The sequence below is a fragment of the Pleurodeles waltl genome, chromosome 9, assembly GCF_031143425.1.
Source record: "Pleurodeles waltl isolate 20211129_DDA chromosome 9, aPleWal1.hap1.20221129, whole genome shotgun sequence".
NCBI lineage: Eukaryota > Metazoa > Chordata > Amphibia > Caudata > Salamandridae > Pleurodeles > Pleurodeles waltl.
The window spans coordinates 25,636,950-25,656,985 of NC_090448.1; the positions used below are offsets into that span (position 1 = coordinate 25,636,950).

Here is a 20,036-nt window from a genome sequence, read left to right on the forward strand (position 1 = left end):
AGTGGCAGTGCGCTATCACCTTGTTTCCAGGATGTGCAAACTAGACAAATTAGGAAAGTTTGTATTTTCACTACCTCCTGTCTAGGAGAGTGCGAAATTCACCAAATGTGAGTTTGCATAATTATGTGAAGTTATAGCAAAATCATGTGTAATTACATAAAATGCAAAGTTGCCATTCTGCGTTATATTTTAGCACAAAATGCATGCTCATGTCAGTTTATGGAGAGAGGATGCATTTAAGCAAGAACACCATGAACAACAACCTCCGGCGTTCTGTTGTGCCATTACATTTGTGGAATTCCGTCGATTTGCACTATTCACAATACATTTTATATCGAACTGCACATGATTACGCACAGGCGTAATAGTGTAATTTTGGGACTTTCATAATAAGTGTAATGCAAGATGATAAGATTTACACCAGCGTAAATTTAAATTTCGCCAAGACCTACTGATGTCTCTCACAGAGCAGTGCAAGGGAAGTGGGGGAAATTCACAGCACTCACGCACGGTTTTAACGCCTTTCCATACTGATCAGCGTTGCTGATCTTGGGAAGTCATTCTTCTTCCATATACAACGTGCACTATTTGTATTCTGTTCTAATGTGTACATAAAGTCGGAACTAACGGTGTGCGAAATTTGCTTAATTCACTTTCACGTAATTACTCACAATTTTGAGAAAATTGAGCAAAATTACTTGTAATGTGAAATCCATGTTGCAGATCTGTATTTGAGCGTGAACATGTAACCTTCCATCAATTTTTGTTGCCAGGATATATTTCCAGGTTTAATAAAAATAGCACAAAAACACAAATGATGCAACTGTTTTGGCTTAGTGTTGAGCTCTTGCGGTGACATTTTGCTGCGAAGGGCTCACTTATTAAGCGATGTAGCGTAATGGTGTAATTTACGGAATTTTACCTAACAAGAGTAACGCGAAACTCTCTAAATTGCGCCTTTGGTTACTTTAACCTTCATCACAGTGTCCGTCAGGCCCCTGGTCACTTTAACATTTTTCCGTGTCCAGCAGCCTCCTAGTCATTGTAATATCGTTGTTATGACAACCAGTCGCCCGTAGTCACGCCAGCTCTACTACGGGCAACCACTGGATGGGGTCACTTTAAGGAGCCATCGCTTCGCCCCTTTCGGGGTCTGCGCCTGCGCAAAGCCATTCACCGCACTCACCTCCTGTGCACCTGTCACTGTAAATACTTTCACCTCCCTTACAAATTGCACTATTCACAGGTACTTTCACCTCCCTTACAAATGTCACTATTTACAGGCACTTTCACCTCCTGTGCACCTGTCACTGTAAACACTTTCACCTCCCTCACAAATGTCACTATTCACAGGTACTTTCACCTCCCTCACAAATGTCACTATTCACAGGTACTTTCACCTCCCTTACTTGTCGCTGTTTACAAGCACTTTCACCTCCTCTGCACCTGTCACTGTGAACACTTTCACCTCCCTTACAAATGTCACTATTACAGGTACTTTCACCTCCCTTAGTTTACTATCCACAGGTACGTTCACCTCCTGTGCACCTGTCACTGTAATCACTTTCACCTCCCTTAAAACTGTCACTATTTACAAGCACTTTCACCTCCTCTGCACCTGTCACTGTGAACACTTTCACCTCCTGTGCACCTGTCACTGTAATCACTTTCACCTCCTGTGCACCTGTCACTGTAATCACTTTCACCTCCTGTGCACCTGTCACTGTAACCACTTTCACCTCCTGTGCACCTGTCACTGTGAACACTTTCACCTCCCTTACAAATTACACTATTCACAGGTACTTTCACCTCCCTTACAAATGTCACTATTTACAGGCACTTTCACCTCCCTTGCAAATGTCACTGTTTACAGGCACTTTCACCTCCTGTGCACCTGTCACTGTAAACACTTTCACCTCCCTCACAAATGTCACTATTCACAGGTACTTTCACCTCCATTACAAATGTCACTATTTACAGGCACTTTCACCTCCCTTACAAATGTCACTATTTACTGGCACTTTCGCCCCCTGTGCACCTGTCACTGTAAACACTCTCACCTTCTGTGCACCTGTCACTGTAAACACTTTCACCTCTCTCACAAATGTCACTATTCACAGGCACTTTCACCTCCTGTGCACCTGCCACTGTTCATGGGCACTATCACCTCCTGTGCACCTGTCACTGTTAACACTTTCACCTCCCTCACCTGGCACTGTTCTTGGGCACTATCAGATTGTCTCCCTTTCGCTCGCTCTCTCTCTCTCTCTCTTATCCCCACCCCAAAAAAACGGTGCTAAACGCTACAAACAGGACTTCTGTCCTTCCCTCCTAGACATGAGTATGCACCTCGAGGCGCTGTAATTTGACCTTTTCTTTGGGCGACTCTCTTACTGAGAACCCTGACCTTCTGGGCTTCTATGCGCTGGGTCCAGGGTGTTCGACTCATGAATCAGTCTCTTCCCCACTCCCCTCCCACCCCACGCCGTCAGTGTGCAGCGCAGCGCACAGATGTTAGTGTCAGACTTCACAGTGCACGTGCACGAACCGTTAGTATGTAGCACCAAGATGTTATAGTGTCAGGCGTCACAGTGCACGTGCACGAACCGTTAGTATGTAGCACCGAGATGTTATAGCGTCAGGCGTCACAGTGCACGTGCACAAACCGTTAGTATGTAGCACCGAGATGTTATAGCGTCAGGCGTCACAGTGCACGTGCACAAACCGTTAGTATGTAGAACCGAGGTTTTATAGTGGCAGACGTCACAGTGCACGTGCACGAAGCCTTAGTGTGCAGCACAGAGATGTTATAGCATCAGACGTTATAGTGCACGTGCACGAACCCTTCGTGTGCAGCACAGAGATGTCATATCGTCAGACGTCATAGTGCACGTGCATGAAGCCTTAGTGTGCAGCAGAGATGTTCGTGACGTCATAGCGCACGTGCACGAACCGTTAGTTCAGCACAGACATGTTATATCGCCAGACGTCATAGTGCACGTGCATGAAGACTTACTGTGCAGCGCAGAGATGTTATAGTGTCAGACGTCACAGTGCACGTGCACGAACCCTTAGTGTGCAGCGAAAAAATGTTACAGTGTCCGTATCAGACGTAATAGTGCACGAACCGTTAGTGTGTAGCACAGAGATGTTATAGTTTTAGACGTCATAGTGCACGTGCCGTTAGTGTGCAGTATAGAGTTGTTATAGTATCACTGGGTGTAGGTGGCGAAGTGCACAGTGTACAGATGGTATTGTGCACAGAAATTGTCTTTTTTGGTATACAGATGGTGTAGGGCACAATGCACAGATGGTATTGTGCGCAGACTGTATCTACCGTAGTTAATAGATGTGTATTATACGGCGTGTAGATGGTGTACAGATGGGATGGTGCACAAAAGATATATTGTATAGTATACAGGTGGTGTAGTGCACAGTGTATATAAGGTATTGTGCACAGAAGTGTCTTGTTTGGAATACAGATGGTTTAGTGCACAGTGTACTTAAGGCATTGTTCACAGAAGTGTCTTATTTTGAATACATATGGTGCAGTGCACAGTGTACAACTGGTATTGTGCACAAAATGTGTCTGGTTTGGAATACAGATGGTGCAGTGCACAGTGTACATAAGGTATTGTTCACAGAAGTGTCTTGTTTGGAATACAGCTGGTGCAGTGCACAGTGTACAGCTGTATTGTGCACAGAAGGTGTCTGGTTTGGAATACAGATGGTGCAGTGCACAGTTTACAGAAGGTATTGTGCACAGAAGGTGTCTGGTTTGGTATACAGATGGTGTAGTGCACAATGCACGGATGGTATTGTGCACAGAGGGTATCTTGAATGATATACAGATGGTGTAGTGGACCGTGTGCCGATGGAATAAACCCCATATTATATTTTCCACAGTATACAGGTGGTGTAGTACACGGGGTGTAGGTGCCGTAGTGCACAGTGTACTGATGGTATTGTGCACAGAAGGTTGGTATCTTCTATAGCATACAGAAGGTGAGGTATTAGGTATAGTACATAAAGTACAGATGGTATTGTGCACCGATGCTTACCACACTGTGCACAATAGCTATATGGTACTTTGCACAAATGGCAGGGTGTACAGATAGTTTACAGTGTACTGAAAGTACTGAGCCCAGACGGTATCTTCCACACTACACAGATGGTGTAGTGTACGTAGTGTAGACGGTATAGTACATAATGTACAGATGGCATTGTGCAGAGATTGCTTAGCTCACTGTACATAAGTGGTATAGAGTACAGATAGAGTGTACTGATAATATTATGCACGGATGGCTTACCTTAGAGTGTGCAAGTAGTCTAGTAACTTTCCACAAGAGGTACAGTGTACAGATAGTTACAGTGCACTGATAGTATTGTGCACAGATTGAGTCTTCTACAGCATTGGGTTATTACATAATGTACAGATGGTGTTGTGCACTGATGTCTTACCGCACAGTGCACACTTGGTATAGTGCACTTTGCACACATGGTACAGTGCACAGATAGTTACGGTGTTGTGATAGCATTGTGCACAGATGGTATCTTCCATAGCACTGGGTTTAGTACATAAAGCACAGCTGGTGTTATGCACCGATAACTTACCGCACTGTGCACAATTGGTATTGTGCACTTTACACACACGGTACAGTGTACAGATAGTTACAGTGTACTGAAAGTCTTGTGCACAGATGGTATCTTCTATAGCATTGGGTTTAGTACATAACTTACAGATGATACTGTGCACAGATCGCTTACCTCACAGTGCACAATTGGTATAGTACACTTTCCACAAACGGTATAGTGTACAGATAGTTACGGTGTACTGATAGTATTGTGCACAGGTGGCTTACCGTACAGTGCACAAGTGGTATGGCACACTTTGCACAAATGGTATAGTGTACAGATAGTTACGGTGTACGGACAGTATCGTGCACAGATGGCTTACCATACTGTGCAAAAGTGGTATGGTGTACTCTGCACACATGGTTCAGTGTAGAGGCAGTTACAGTGTACTGACAGTATTGTGCACAGATTGTGTCTTCTATAGCATTAGGTTTCGTACATAAAATACAGATGGTGTTGTGCACAGATGGCTTACTGCACAGTGCACAAGTGGCATAGTGCACTTTGCACACATGGTACTATGTACAGATAGTTACAGTGTACTGATAGTATTGTGCATATATGGCTTACCGTACAGTGCACTAGTGGTTTAGTGCATTGTGCACACATGGTAGAGTGTACAGATAGTTACAGTGTACCGATAGTATTGTGCACATATGGTATCTTCCATAGCACTGGGCTTGGTACACACAGTACAGATAGTGTTGTGCACAGATGGCTTAGTGCACAAGTGGTATGGTGTACTTTGCACACATGGTACAGTGTACAGATAACTGACAGCCTACAGCCGGTACAGTGTACAAACCTTAGATTACACGGTGCACTGCCTGCACAGGGTCACACACGGAGGTCACTGCACGTTTTCTGTGAACAGGAATCTTCTCCCGAGTCACTTAGAAGCTGTTCCCACATTTCCAAGGAAACAGAACATTTTGCGAACACTTTTTCAAAGAGAGATCTATCTAAATGGCTCATAATGTGCTTAAACCTTGAAATGACATATAAGGCATCCCAGGGACCCTCAGCGCTACGAAGCCACCCCAAACAGCAGTGTGTGCGCTATACAAGTGACATAACGTAGCTGATGGAGCTGCCCCGAAGCAGGGCAAGAGAGATTGGACTTTAGTGTAAGATGCCCTCGTCCGTCCGCCTCCCCACCCCTCCCCTGAGGGACCCCCCACCTCTCCAGGGAGGGCGCCTAGACACTCACCTCAGCGCTCCGGCGGCCTCTCGGCACTTTGACGCATGAATGAAACTTCCTCCTCAGGGGGCTGCAGCCCTCCAGCGGCTGATGCAGGTCCTGGCCCGGCTCGGCCCGGCTCGACTGAGGGCAGCGTTCCGGCGGCTCCGGCTGCTGAGGGCCAGTGAGGCTCCGGCGGTCCTACCTCCCTCCTGGCATGATGCGCTCCCTCTGCTCTCCCTCCGATCGCCTCACTGCTGCTCTCTCGGATCCGCGGGCTCGGGGAGGGATCCCTCCCGATCCCACCCACCGGATCCCTCCCACTGGATTAACCCTCCCCGCGCCGGCCACGGACCCGCGGAACTGCGCTCCCACCGAGCCCTCCTCTTCATCATCCCCGCGCGGAGCCACAGATCACACTAAAGCGCCAAGAGACCCGCCAGTCTGAGCTGGGCGCTACATCAGTGGTGCTCGCTGGTACTAGAACTGCTTGAAAAACCCTGCATGTAGCGCTTCGAGCGTCTGACACCCTGCTCAGGCCGGGGGTGCGAGTCAAGGTCTCTGCCTCGCCCCACCCTCCGGGCTTCAAGGCGCAAAGGGCGGTAGAGCCGCGGAACCAGCGAGTGCGGCTGGGCTGGCGAGAGCCCGAGAGAGTGAGTAGATGAGTGAGTGATCGCTACACGAGTGGGTGGTGACTGGTGACCGGGCAGGTCGGTGGAGTGGATGAGTGTCTGGATGGATGAGTGAGTAAATGCCTGGGTAAGTATGTGAGTGGAGTGATGAGTGTGAGTGAGATATCAATGCCCAGCACTTGGATGGGTATCATTAGTAGAAGAGTGACCTGGACGAGTCAATGGGTTTCAGCGACTGAGTGACTAAGTAGTTGGATGAGTTAAGTGAAAGAGATGAATTGAGCGAGTGACTGAATGAGCGAGTACACGAGTGGTCTGTTAGTGAGAGGGTGGGCGCTTGAATCACTGAGAGAGTGAGTAAATACAACAGATGTGTGACTGAGTATGGGGGTTTGCGTAATGACCTACGGCGAGTGCCTCACTAAGTAGGCGTTAGTAGTGGTTGAGTGAGACTATGAACCACTCAGTAGGTGAGTGAGCCGGGTGAGTGATTAAGTGACTGAGTGAGAGATTGGGCTGGAAAGTGAGTGGACCGGCGATGCCATGAATAAAGATTGAGTGAGTGGATTGGTGGGTGGGTGAGGTCAGCGAGTTAGTGCCCCGGTGACTGGACGACAATGTTAGTGTGTGAATACACAGATGAATGAGTGAGTGGATGTTATTGAGTATATGACTGAATGGGAGAATGAGTGAGTTACACTTTGTCGAGGGGCTTAGGCATGGACCTAGCTTCTTGAAAGGCACCGGTATTGGGGTTCCCCACAGCACGGCCAGTCCCTCACTCTGGCCAACAGGAACATCACACCTGCACTAGTAGGGGAGAGGTACGCCCAGACTGAGTGTCCATACACCCCATGGCCTCTATACAGAGCCAGCGTCACAGTGGGCACTCCAGGATGAGCTTGCATCTAGCGCCCACAGAATCACGGCGCTATGTATTCGTACAAGCACAAGTGAACAGTCCTTTTGTAAGGAGTTCTTATGCACGATTGTCTTTCAGATGACGTCACCTGTGCTGCGGTTTAAAGGTACCAACCAGACTATGCCCTACTGACTGCACCTGAGCTGTGCAGGAAGGTCTCCTCCGGCGATTTCATTGGCCGGTGCTTCTATGGCAGAATATAGAGAACAAGAATACAGTGCCATCAAAATATCATGTCAAAAACATAATCTGCAAATATGCATACTACCAAAATATTCAATCAAAAATATTGTGTAACAGAGTATCGGAAAAAAAGGTAGATATCTTGAAATATTCGTATAGTTGCCATTATATCGAACGTTTTTACAATGAAAATACAAACTAAAATATTCTTACAAACACTTTTAAATTAATTTTATAAATGAAAATATTCAAATAAACATATCCTCTACAAATGTGGAAACACAAACACTTCTTTAAATTACTTTATAGACATTAAAATATATTAACAGTAACTTAAAAATAAAAAAATAACATATTTATAAATAAACATACATGAATTTAACTTAAAAAATAATATTAATATAAAATAGTCATAACTAATAATATATCATCACCTTCCTCACTAAAACATGGATGAACCCCTCATCAGAACCAGACATCGCCATAGCCATCCCTGAGGGCTACAAGATCACCTGAAGAGACAATATCAACAAACCAGGAGGAGGAATCGCCATAGTGCAGAGCAGCTCCATCAGGATCTCCACCGACACCCACGACGCCCTGGATGCCGCAGAACTCCTGCACTTTCAGATACACATCAACGCCAACACCACCCTGAGAGGAACCCTCGTCTACAGACCACCAGGACCCCGCCTCCCATTCTGTGATGCCATCGCTGATACGATCAGCTCCCACGCCCTCGCCTCCACAGACTACTTCCTCCTCGGCGACCTAAATTTCCACCTGGAGAACACCAGCGACTGCAACTTCGCTGCCCTACTGGACAACCTCGCCAACCTCGGCCTCAAGCAACTGGTCACCTCGCCCACCCACTCAGCCGGGCACACGCTTGATGCCATCTTCTCCTCCAGCAGCCACATCACCTTCACTCCCACCACCGAACTCCACTGGACCGACCACCACTGTGTCCATTTCTACTTCCTGAAACTCACCACCCACCACCAACAGCACCCTACACCCTACCGCAAGTGGAACAAGATCTCCAAGGAGCAATTGATCTCCAACCTCGCCCTATCCCTACCACCCAAAACCAATGACCCCAACACCGCCGCCCTCAACCTCAAACAATGGCTCGAAAACTGCGCCAACACCCTCGCTTCACTCAAGAAAACCAGCAACACCAGCGTCAACAAGAAGGCTCCCTGGTTCACCGCAGACCTTCAGGCCTCCAAACGAGAATGCCGGAAAGCCGAGAAAGCCTGGCGCCAAGAACAATCAGAGAACAACTTCACCGCCCTCAAATCAGCCATGCGCAAACACCACCAGCTCATCTGGACCACCAAAAGATTTTTCTACAAAGAACGGATTGACAACAACGCACACAACAGCAAGGAGCACTTCAGCATCATCAAGCAACTCACCAACCCCAAGTCCTGCTCCACCGACCCTCCCCACTCACAAGACCTCTGCAACTCCCTCGCCATCTTCTTCCACCGCAGGATCACAGACATACATGGAAGCTTCGCAACGCCGTCCCCCACCACCACCACCACCACTGGCATGGTCGACCCCATCGCACCCTGCTGCACCCACGTACTGAGCACCTGGACACCCACCAACGATGAGGAAACCACCAAAACCATGAGCACCATCCACACCGGCTCTCCCGCTGACCCCTACCCTCACCACGTCTTCAATAAGGCCAGCCAAATCATCGCTCCCCAGATCCAGACCATCATCAACAGCTCCTTCGAGACCGCCATCTTCCCGGAAAGCTGGAAACACGCCAAAGTCAACGCCTTGCTCAAAAAGCCCAAATCCGACCCCGGAGACCTCAAAAACTACAGACCTATCTCCCTATTCCCAACTTTCCTGCTTCCTGGAGGACAACAGCCTACTCGGCGTCTCACAGTCTGGATTCCACAAAAACCACAGCACCGAGACCGACCTCATCGCCTGCACCGACGACATCAGGACCAGGCTTGACAAAGGTGAAACCGTTGCCCTCATCCTCCTCGACCTTTCCGCAGGCATCAACACCGTATGTCACCACACCCTTCGCACACGCCTCTTCGAAGCCGGAATTCGCCATAGATCCCTGGACTGGCTCACCTCCTTCCTCTCCAAAAGAACACAAAGAATTTGCCTCCCCGTTCCAGTCAAAGGCCACCAACACCATCTGCGGAGTCCCCCAGGGATCCTCACTCAGCCCCACCCTCTTCAATATCTACATGGCTCCGCTTGCCAACATCGTCCGATCTCACGGCCTCAACATCATCTCCTACACAGATGCCACTCAGCTCATCCTCTCCCTCACGAAGAACCCCGCAACCGCCAAGAACAACCTCCACACCGGACTCCATGCTATCACCAACTGGATGAAAGCAAGCCACCTCAAGCTGAATTCAGAAAAGACCAAGATTATCATCTTCGTCCCTAACAAGTCAGCATGGACGACTCCTGGTGGCCGGCCACCCTGGGGTCACCCCCAACGCCCACCACCCACGCATGCAACCTCGGCTTCATACTAGACTCTTCATTCTCCATGACCAACAAGTCAACGCCATCTCGTCCTTATGCTTCAACACCCTTCGAATGCTCCGCAAGACCTTCAGGTGGATTCCTGTGGAAACCAGAAGAACGGTCACCCACGCCCTCGTTAGCAGCAGACTGGACTACGGCAACGTCCTCTACGCGGAAACAACGGCTAAGCTCCAGAAAAAACTCCAGTGCATCCAGAACGCCTCAGCACGTCTCATCCTCAACCTCCCTGGCCAAAAACACATCTCTGCCCACCTCAGGGACCTCCACTGGCTACCTGTCAACAAAAGGATCGTCTTCAAAATCCTAATCCACGCTCACAAAGATCTCCATGACACCGGACCGGCCTACCTCAATGACCGACTCAACTTCCACAACCCAACACGCCAGCTCCGCTCCGCCAACCTCGCCCCCTCGCAACAGTCCCCTGCATTCACCGTACCACAACCGGCGGCAGAACCTTCTCCCACCGCACCGTCAAAACCTGGAACTCCCTCCCCGCCAACCTACGTATGACCCAGGACATCCTGACCTTCAGGAAGTACCTCAAGACCAGGCTCTTCGAGCAGTAGCACCCCCCCCCCCCCCCCTAGCGCCTTGAGACACTTCCGGGTGAGTAGCGCGCTCAACAAAGGATTGATTGATTGATTGATTACTAAATATATTATATTTGTGCTTTTATGGCCATCATTGGCCAAAATAAAGATTTTCTGATTCCTGGGTTTACTTTAAAACATATGCAAACAATTTAAGAATTTAAGAATTGACATGAAAATATTAATCATAACTTTAAAACTTAAATTTTACACACATGTATTAATAAAACCTTAATTAAAACAAAAAATGCAATTAAAATAAAAAGTATATTAAAAAAATACATGAAACATTACAAAAAATAGCGAAAAAATAATTAACAAAAAAGAAAATGACACTAGTAAAAGTGCGACTTCAATAGAGCCAGATATCATATTAATTTAAGCAAAAGTCAGGGAATGTGTTAGACTTTGCCGGTGTTACATTCATACTCCATGTCCAAAATAAGCAACAGCAAGGGAAAATGTTTGACATAAGAAGGATTATATTTAAAATTCCCTCTCCAATTTAGGCAACAGTAGGGAAAGTGTTGGATTTTGGAGGGGTTAAATTAACAATTTTAACTCCAAAGTAAGCAAAATTAGTGAAAGTGTTGCGTTTTCAAATGGGATAGATTTACTAATACAACTCCAATCTACTCAACAATAGGGAAAGTGTTGGACTTTGAGGGGTTAGATTTATTACTCCCATTCCAACATAAGTAAAATCAGGCAGAGTGTTGGACTTAGAAAGAGCCAGTTATACTATTCCAATTCCTAACCATCAAAAAAAATCTAACAATATAAAAATATGAAAACATTTAAAATAAAAAAAATATATGCCTTGTAAATAAATACAATTAGATGCAATTGAAAAATTTAGATTTTATGAATACAAAATAATTTAACAAATACACAACAAAATAAATACATTTAAAACAAATACACTTTCCTTCTAAATTCCAAAAAAACAACAAAAAGCTTTAAAAAAAAAATACATTATAAATAATAGAATATTAATAATAATTAGTAATTAACTAAACAATTAAACCAAATAATAAATACAGAATGCATGTTAAAAAGTGTATTATTAAATAGAGGTTTCAATAGGTTAACAATTAATTACAATACAATAAATTATTAACATAACAGATACACAGTTAAATAATATACATAACTAATTACCAATTAAATATTTAATTAACATACAAATAATTAAAACCAAAAACAATTAACATAATTTCCCCATTCCGCAACAAACCCATCAACCAGCTACTAAATTATAAATCAGTAATTAAATTAAAAAAAATAATTGAAACATTAAAATTCATAAAAATACTTGCAAAATAATATTTATTCAAATAATTTATATAATACAAATTAACTATTCAATTATAAACATTAAACATTATTTTGAAATAAAAGCAATAATTTATCATTTAAGTACCCCCAACCTTAATCCTTTACAAACCCAACAACCTGCTACTCAATGATAAATTAGTAGTTAAACTATAGAAAATTGAATGTACACAAATTACACCTAAACAAATAAAGCAATTAATCAGTTAAATCATTTACACAGCTACCAAATAAATATGTAATTAACATAAAAATACTTTAAAATAAAAACAATAATTTATCATTTGAATAAATTCCCACCCTATTGCCCAACAAACTCAACAACTCACCAATAAATTGTAAATTAATAAGGTACACATCGCACCCTTCAAACTATACTAAAAGGTATAACACTATTATTATTAAAATACTATCTAAAACTCATATATAATGAATTAATCAAAAACAATATTTGATACAACGATATTACAGTCAACAGTATTATGTACGACATATGTTAAAAACCATATTATATACATAAAAAAAAAAAACAATATTCTAAGCATCTGTATTCTGTTCCTCCATTTTTCTGACTTGCAATATTAATGACAAAGCATTTTTGCAACTAAGAAGATGCAGCCTAGATGGAACCTGCACTCTGATTCAATAATTGGTCCTTCCCACTGGACGGAAGCATTGTCCCGCTCTCAGAATTTACAGAAACCTGTGAATAATGGCCTCCATGAGGCATCAACACTCATCAAGTAACTGAGAAAGTATGACCACATGGCCCACACCCTCCACAAATTACACAAGTCCATCAGCCACCTGGATCATCTTCAGCATCTGCCAAAGCACATTCAAAGCTGTGACTCACAACACCCTGCCCAACTTCTGAAGCCAGGTGAAGATCCCAGCTGGACTTCGTAAAACTCACAGCAGTGACATTGCACATGCGCAGTGACATCATGCCTGCCGCAGTGGCATTGCCCGCTAGCATTGACATCAGCAGGTTTGTGAGCAACGAGAAGGGGAGCCTTAGGCCATGTGACCAATCTTGTGCACAGTCCAAGTCTAAATTTTGGTGCACCCTTGTAGGAGGCTGGCCTGGCTTGTAGTGGGTACCAGAGGTACTTACTCCTTGTGCCAGGTCCAGTTAACCCTTACTAGTGTAGAAGAGGTGTTTCTAGCGTAGAAGAGGTGTGACAAAGCAGCTAAGGCTGAACTAGGAGACATGTAAAGCTCCTACTATACCACTGGTGTCATATGCACAATATCATAAGAAAACACAATACACAGGAGTACTAAAAATAAAGGTACTTTATTTTTATGACAATATGCCAAAAGTATCTCAGTGAGTACCCTCAGTATGAGGATAAGTTATATACGCAAGAATTATGTACGCAAACCAAAATTAGTTTAGTTTATAGATTTGTAGAGCGCATGGCTACCCGGGGGCATCCCAGCACTAAAGTACACCATGAATGTCAGAAGAGCCAGGGGAAGCAGATTAACTGGGAAAGAGAATGGTTTTCAACTTCCTCCTAAAGAGAAGTTCAGAGGATTCCTGACGGCATTCAAAGGGCAGGGCATTCCAGAGCCGAGCAGCCCTGATGGAGAACGAATTACCTCCCCATGATCTCTTGACCGAAGGGATGTAAACCTTTCGAGAAGAACGAGAGCTAAGAGGTCTAAGGGGCGAGTAAAGAAAGATCCGTTTTCTAAGGGAAAGGGGACCCTTATTGTGTAAGTCTCTGTGAACAAGACACAGAGCTTTAAACTGAATGCGCTGCTTAATCGGGAGCCAATGAAGAGCTGCAAGTGCTGGTTTAGCGGAGAGATGCCTTGGGGTATTCATGAGAAGTCTAGCTGCCGCGTTCTGCGTAACCTGCAGCCTCTTTATTACATAATCTGGAGAACTAAGATATAGAGAGTTCCCGTAGTCCAGGCGGGAGAGAACTAGGGCTTGTACAAGAATTCTTCTGGCAACGAATGGCAGAAGTCCAAGAATCTTCCTGACACTTCTAATTAAGCCGAAGCAGATCGAGGAGATTCTTTTAGCTTGTGGCTCCATAGTTAAGCGTGGGTCAAGCAGAAAGCCGAGGCTTTTTACTTGTGTTATTGGAGGAGGCAGGCTGTTAAAAGCCTCAGAGTACATAGCCAGAGGGGCGGTAGGAGTGCCATTACCTATAATCATTACCTCTGATTTGCTGTCATTAAATTTCAGTTTCGACAGGGTCATCCAGTCCCCAATATCTTTCATGCAGTCAGCCAGGTTGGCAGATGGGGAGTCCCTACTATTAGAGAGGGAAACCACCAATTGCGTGTCATCAGCATAAGTGACCATAGAGAGGTTATAAGGAGCGACTACTGTGGCCAAGGATGACAGATAGATGTTAAACAAGGTGGGGCTTAAAGATGAACCCTGCGGGACTCCACAAGATAGAGACCTGACGTCAGACAAAAAAGAGCGAGCCAAAACTTGAAAGGATCTTCCCGTGAGGAAGGAGGAGAGCCAGGCAAGGGCTGGACCTCCTAACCCTATATTGGAAAGTCTATCAAGGAGAAGAGTATGATCGACAGTGTCAAATGCTGCACTAAGATCAAAGAGGATAATAGCAGCATGACCATCTTGATCTAGAAGTTGCCGAGCAGATTCAGTTACAGTAAGGAGTGCCGATTCTGTACTGTGATGGGTTCTGAAACCCATTTGAGAAGGATGAAATGATCGTGCCAATATAGGAAGAAGGGCAATGGGTCGATAATTATCCAAGACAGAGGGATTCAGCTTAGGTTGTTTTTAAGAGAGGCTTTATGATTGCATGTTTGAGGGAACTGGGAAGAATACCAGCGGACAAGGAATTATTAAATATTTCTGTCAAAGGACCAACAACAGTATCTGCTGCCTTCAAAAGAATAGAAGGAGGGGCCGGGTCCAAGGGAGAACCCGATTTGATATTAGCAAGAAAATTCCCAATCAGAGTACCTGTGAGGGGGGAAAAATTGGTTAACTGGGTCATACCCGTAGGAGAATTCGTCTCCTGCCCCATGAGATTATTCTGAGAGGGAGATGGAGGAAAACCAGAGTATATCTTGTTAATCTTGTCTTGAAAGTGAGCCGCTAATATATTACTATGCATAATAGAAGCTTCCACTGGGGAGGGCGGCATAGGGGGTATAGTGAGCTCCTATTAGGTAAGTAATAGCAAGAAAAGTAATGCAAACAGTGTAGAATTACAATAGATTGCAATAGCAGCACATAGGTATAGGTGCAACACAAACCATATACTCCAAAAGTGGAATGCGAACCACGAATGGACCCCAAACCTATGTGAGCTTGTAGAGGGTCGCTGGGACAGTAAGAAAACAGTGAGGGTTAGAAAAATAGCCCACCCCAAGACCCTGAAAGGTAGGTGTAAAGTGCACCTACTACCCCCAGAGAGCACAGAAGTCATGATAGGGGGATTCTGCAGGAAGAACAAACACCAGCAATGCAACAACAGTGGATTTCTGGACCTGAGTACCTGTAAGACAAGGGGACCAAGTCCAATAGTCGCGACAGTGTCGAGAGTGGGCAGGAGCCCAGGAAATGCCAGCTGAGGGTGCAAGGAAGCTGCCACCAGATGGAAGAAGCTTGGAGTTCTGCAAGAAAGAAGAGGACTAGGAACTTCACCTTTGGAGGATGGATGTCTCACATCGCGATGAAGCTTGCAGAGGTGGTCTCACACAGAAAGACCACAAACAAGCCTTGCTAACTGCAAGGGTTGCGGTAAAGGTTTTTGAGTGCTGCTGTGGCCCAGGAGGGACCAGGATGTCGCCACTTGGAGAAGGAGACAGAGGGGGCACCCAGCAAGTCAGGGAGCCCTCACAGAAGAAAGCAGTACCCACAAAAGTACCTGAAAAGGCACTTAGAAGGAAAGTGAACCGGAGTCCACCCCAAGTCACAAAAGGGAGTCCCACGATGTTGGAGGACAACTCAGAAGGTTGTGCACTGCAGAAAGGAGTGTCGGGGACCCAGGCTTGGCTGTGAACAAAGGAAATCCTGGAAGAGTGCACAGGAGCTGGAGCAGCTGCAAAACATGCGGTAACCAGCAATGCAGTCTAGCCTGGGGAGGCAAGGACTTACCTCCACCAAACTTGGACTGAAGAGTCACTGGACTGTGGGAGTCACTTGGACAGAGTTGCTGAGTTCCAGGGACCACGCTCGTTGGGATGAGAGGGGACCCAGAGGACCAGTGTTGCAGTCTTTTGGTGCCTGCGTTAGCAGGGGGAAGATTCCGTCGACCCACAGGAGATTTCTTCAGAGCTCCTGGTGCATGGAGGAGGCAGGCTACCCCCAGAGCATGCACCACCTGGAAACAGTAGAGAAAGCCAGCAGGATGAGGCGATGCAAGGTTGCTAGTAGTCGTCTTGCTACTTTGTTGCGGTTTTGCAGACGTCCTGAGCAGTCAGCGGTCGATCCTTTGGCAGAAGGTGAAGACGGGAGATGCAGAGGAACTCTGATGAGCTCTTACATTCGTTATCTGAAGAATTCCCCAAAGCAAAGACCCTAAATAGCCAGAAAAGGAGGTTTGGCTACCAGGTTAGGAGGATTGGCTACCAAGAGAGGTAAGAGTCTATCAGATGGGGTCTCTGACGTCACCTGCTGGCACTGGCCACTCAGAGCAGTCCAGTGTGCCTGCAACACCTCTGTTTCCAAGATGGCAGAGGTCTGGGACACACTGGAGGAGCTCTGGGCACCTCCCCTGGGAGGTACTGGTCAGGGGAGTGGTCACTCCCCTTTCTTTTGTCCAGTTTCAAGCCAGAGCAGGGCTGGGGGATCCCTGAACCGGTGTAGACTGGCTTATGCAGAGATGTGCACCATCTGTGCCCATCAAAGCATTTCCAGAGGCTGGGGGAGGCTACTCCTCCCCAGCCTTTCTCACCTTTTCCAAAGGGAGATGGTGTAACACCCTCTCCCTGAGGAAGGCCTTTGTTCTGCCTTCCTGGGCCAGGGCTTCCTGGACCCCAGGGGGGCAGAAACCTGTCTGAGGGGTTGGCAGCAGCAGCAGCTGCAGTAAAAACCCCGGAAAGGCAGTTTGGCAGTACCCGGGTTCTGTGCTAGAGTCCCGGGGGATCGTGGAATTGTCTCCCCAATACCAGAATGGTATTGGGGTGACAATTCCATGATCTTAGACATGTTACATGGCCATGTTCGGAGTTACCATTGTGAAGCTACACATAGGTAGTGTCCTATGTGTAGGGCACACGTGTAATGGTGTCCCCGCACTGACAAAGTCCGGGGAATTTGCCCTGAACAATGTGGGTGCACCCTGGCTAGTTCCAGGGTACCCACACACTAAGTAACTTGGCACCCAACCTTCACCACGTGAAGGTTAGACATAAAGGTGACTTATAAGTTACTTATGTGCAGTGTAAAATGGCTGTGAAATAATGTGGACATTATTTCACTCAGGCTGCAGTGGCAGTTCTGTATAAGAATTGTCAGAGCTCCCTAGGGGTGGCAAAAGAAATGCTGCAGCCCATAGGGATCTCCTGGAACCCCAATACCGTGGGTACCTCAGTACCATATACAAGGGAATTATATGGTTGTACCAGTATGCCAATGTGAATTGGTAAATTTAGTCACTAGCCTGTTAGTGACAAATTTGGAAAGCAGAGAGAGCATAACCACTGAGGTTCTGGTTAGCAGAGCCTCAGTGAGACAGTTAGGCATCACACAGGGAACACATATAGGCCACAAACCTATGAGCACTGGGGTCCAGGCTAGGAGGATCCCAGTGACACATAACAGACACACTGATAACATAGTGTTTTCACTATGAGCACTGGGCCCTGGCTAGCAGGATCCCAGTGAGACAATAAAAACACCCTGACATACACTCACAAACAGGCCAAAAGTGGGGGTAACAAGGCTAGAAAGAGACTCCTTTCTCACAACCCTTAAGTGTGTGCCCTCAACGCATACCAGGACACTGCATTCAATTTGAACTAAGCCGGCTGTCCACGTACCACCGCACAATCCGTATTACAGATTGTGCTGCACGGATATTGCCACAACACCTGGATAGCAACAATTATAAAAAAATAACACTTCTCAATTGTTAGTTCTAAAAGAAATATTTTGAAAAAGGAGTTCTCCCTGAAGTGCTTTTATCCCCAATTTATCTTGAACAAAGACCAGTATGAAACAGGATGAGAGGTTAAAGGTTACGGCTGTAGGTGGTAGGCATTAAGGGTGGGTTTAAGGATATAGGCCATAGTTTTAAGGCTTAGAGAAATAGGCATTAAGCCTTAAGGGGATAAGTGAATATGGGTTAAGGTTTACAGGTTTAGGATTAAAGGTATAAGGGTAAAGGGAATGCGGCTCGGAATGGAAGTTACAGGGTATGCAGTAGAGGTTATGGGGTTGGGGTGTTGAATTACGAACCTGGGCTAATAGGGCTAACAGATCAGGGTTAGAATTAGGGATGTAGGAACATGACTTAAAGGTATGAGTTAAAGGTGAAGTGCACAGTGTTAATGCATTGGGGTATCAAATGTAGGAATTTAGGATTCGGGGTACAGGATTAAGAGTTTCAGGTTCATGACATAGTTTGGAGAACAGCATTTTGGGTTTAGAGTATTTGGTTAAGAGACTTGGGCATGTGGTAAAGCGGTTGGGAAGAGGGGTTCAAGTGTCATAGGCTGGGGTTAAGGGTACAGAGTTAAGGGTATAGGATAAAGTGCTACCTGTACAAGTGTAGGAGTATAGCGTTAAGGGTATGGTTTAGGGTATTGGGTTAAGAGTTTGGGTATAGAGTAAAGAGTTTGAGGTAAAGTGTTAGGTGTGTGGAGCTATAGGGTTAAGGGCTACAGTGTAGGTAATAGGAGATAAAGGTTAGAGGGTTATCAATTATGGGTTAAGTATATAAGGAGGATAAAGGCTATGGAATTAGGGGTTAAAGGTATTGTACATAGGGTGAAGGAGATAGGGTTAACTGTATATGCTGTAAGAAGAAGTCTTTGAATTGTAGGGCTAATGGTTTTGGGTATGGAGTTTATGGTTTGGGTAAAAAAATACAAAAGATTGCTTTTCACATGGACTTAATTTATATCAATCAAACACACGTCACTTTCAAAGGGATGCATCTAAAAGTATTAAAGCAAATGGATGCTGTTTGTAAGTAACAGAAAATAAAACGGATCTAAGATAAACTGTTGTAGATCCATCTGCAGCCGTGTCTCCAATACAGACAGCGTCCCATTATGGGTATCCCAGTAGTGCAAACACTGGTGCAAATGCACATCGCTCCTCCGGACACGTCCTGCAATACAGGCCCAGATGTCAAACTTTCGCCTACTACACCCTGTGATCGAGAACCCCACAAGTAAGACAAACTGCCACCCTCCCCACTTTTTAAAAATAGCTGGAGGCTCCCTTCTTCAGTGGTGTTTGGGTGCCCAAGGTGGGGTTGGGGCAGAGAATAACCCCAGGCCAGGATCTGCACCCAATCTCCTACTGCTTACAGGCATAGGCCACGAACAACGAGGGGTTTGAACATCCAAGGATGTTCCACACCAGGCATAGCGAAACATAGCCAAACAAAAAAATTCACTGAAAAGACCAAAGGTTGAAGTGAAATTCTAGTCAGAAATTGTGATACAAAAAAAACAGAGAGTTCACTGAAATAAACAAAGGTTAAAGGATATTATATTTAGTTGCATTTATAACATCCCTAATGATACCTGAACTGGGGGTGAGTGGAAAGTTTCAACACTCTGTCCATCATTTTATTTTGTGGCGTTGCGTAATACAAACCCTCAGGTTGTACTTCTATGTGTGATGGCCTAGTTTGGCGCAAATCTATACAGAAGTGAGCACACATCCTGCCCACATGTAATGAGTACTAAACGGCCCAGAACGCCATCTATCATGAGTCATCAATAGCAAATAAATCACCCACGTACCCCTGGTGATGGGCTGCGTTGCATTACTTAGCACCTGGGAGGGTTAATATCGGTGGATCATTGGCATTTCCGTGCATCCACTC

At 45.6% G+C, this 20,036-nt stretch overlaps 1 protein-coding gene across 2 annotated transcripts in view; it reads right to left on the reverse strand.

Annotated features, from left to right (window-relative positions):
* Positions 1-6,345, reverse strand: part of KLHDC8B (kelch domain containing 8B) — a 795,009-nt gene extending 788,664 nt beyond the window's left edge. The window contains exon 1 of one of the 2 annotated variants that reach the window (XM_069206170.1): positions 5,846-6,345. The gene's annotated coding sequence lies outside the window, so the exon portion shown is untranslated. The remainder of the gene's footprint in view (positions 1-5,845) is intronic. The other variant, XM_069206171.1, reaches the window with a different exon arrangement.
* Between the last annotated feature and the right edge of the window lie 13,691 nt (positions 6,346-20,036).